Source organism: Sus scrofa, chromosome 10 (genome assembly GCF_054392235.1).
Source record: "Sus scrofa isolate SSC_HxYL_T2T_F1_AM1 chromosome 10, Sscrofa_HxYL_maternal_Yorkshire_Landrace_v2.0, whole genome shotgun sequence".
In the NCBI taxonomy this organism is placed as follows: Eukaryota; Metazoa; Chordata; class Mammalia; order Artiodactyla; family Suidae; genus Sus; species Sus scrofa.
The window spans coordinates 40,851,856-40,853,468 of record NC_139392.1 but is presented as its reverse complement, the minus strand read 5'-3'; positions in this window follow the sequence as shown (position 1 = coordinate 40,853,468).

Sequence of the window (1,613 nt, the reverse complement as noted above, 5' to 3'; positions counted from 1 at the left end):
CTTTGGCTGCAGCCTCCCCCCCCCCCCTCCCCCCATCATATGGAGGTTCCCGGGCTAGGGGCCGAATCAGACCTACAACTGCTGGGGTGTATGCCACAGTCACAAGCACCATCAGATCCAAGCTGCGTCTGCAACCTACACCGCAGCGCAAGGTGATGCCACCAGATCCTAAACCCACTGTGGAAGGCCTGGGATCGAACCTGCAACCTCATGGTTCCTGGTTGGATTCCTTTCCACTATTCCACGACGGGAACTCCTGGGCTTTGGCTTTTGACAGGTGGAGGGACACAGCTTTCTGAAACGGTGGGGCCAGGGCAAGGCATAGAAACATAAGATGGATGTGAGCCTGCGCCTATTCTTTTCTCGTGTGCTGGGAAGATAAGGTGGCTCTTGCCAGCTGGGATTTCATTTCCCCACAAACGATCAGGCTCTTAAGGTATCAGGCAGGGAAGAGGGAGAGTCAGAGTTCCCATTGTGGCTCAGTGGTTAATGAATCTGACTAGGAACCATGAGGTTGCAGGTTCCATCCCTGGCCTTGCTCAGTGGGTTAAGGATCCAGCATTGCCGTGAGCTGTGGTGCAGGTTGCAGACGTGGCTCAGATCCCGCGTTGCTGTGGGTCTGGTGCAGGCCAGCGGCTACAGCTCCGATTGGACCCCTGGCAGGGGAACTTCCATATGCCGCAGGAGCGGCCCTAGAAAAGGCAAAAAGCCGAAGGAAGGGGGGGGGGGGGGGACAGAAGAAGAGTGAGAATCAGGGTCGGAAGAACATGGGGAAATCGGTGCTAGGTGCCTGGGTGTGTGAGTTCACACGGAATGCTAGCCCAGACCCCTGGCCAGCCACATTTGGGGTATCTATCAACTTGACTCTCCACTCTCCAGCTCACCTGGGTGGTGCTGCCCTGCCCTGCCCTGCTCATGTAAGACCTGGCTCCTCCAGGGATGGCTTTGCACCAGAGGGAGACGGGGCAAAGTCACTGAGCTTAAGGTAATTTCTCCAAGAGAGACTCTGGGAGAAGGAGACCAGCTGGATTTCTGTGTGTTCATTTTTCTTCCTGTCTGCTTGTTTGGTGCAGGCCAGTCCATGTGCCGAGACATTCAGAAACTCTGTACTAGCTGAGACTCAGACCTTGTTCCGAAATAAGCAAAGGGACTTTGAGCTGGGATCACTCCCTGACAAGTAGCTAGCAAAGAAGTTTCCCTTAGCTCTCAGGCCCCATCCCTGCCCTCAGGCGGGTGGGTGTGGGGAGGGGGTGGGGGGGGAGGGGAGGGGCTCGTTCAGGCAGGCAGGCAAGCAGGCAGGCAGGCAGGCAGGCAGGCAGGCAGGCAGGCATGCAGGCAGGCGCTGGTTCATTAGTCCCGCACCCCCCCACTCCCGGCCCCAGCTGCCCGCCCCACCCCCCACCCCCGGCCGCCATCCCTGCTGCGCCGCCTCTCGCTTCCCAAATCGCCTGGACTCACGCCCGGGAAGGGGGGGAGGGGAGATCAGGAAGATCCAGGCCTCAGGGCCTGGGTTCAATCACTTCATTCAAATGCAGAAACTCTCCAGTCAAGTCAGAGGTGGTGACTTTTCCTGGAGCTTCTCTTTAGGGAAAGTGTTTTTTTTCCCCCCTTTC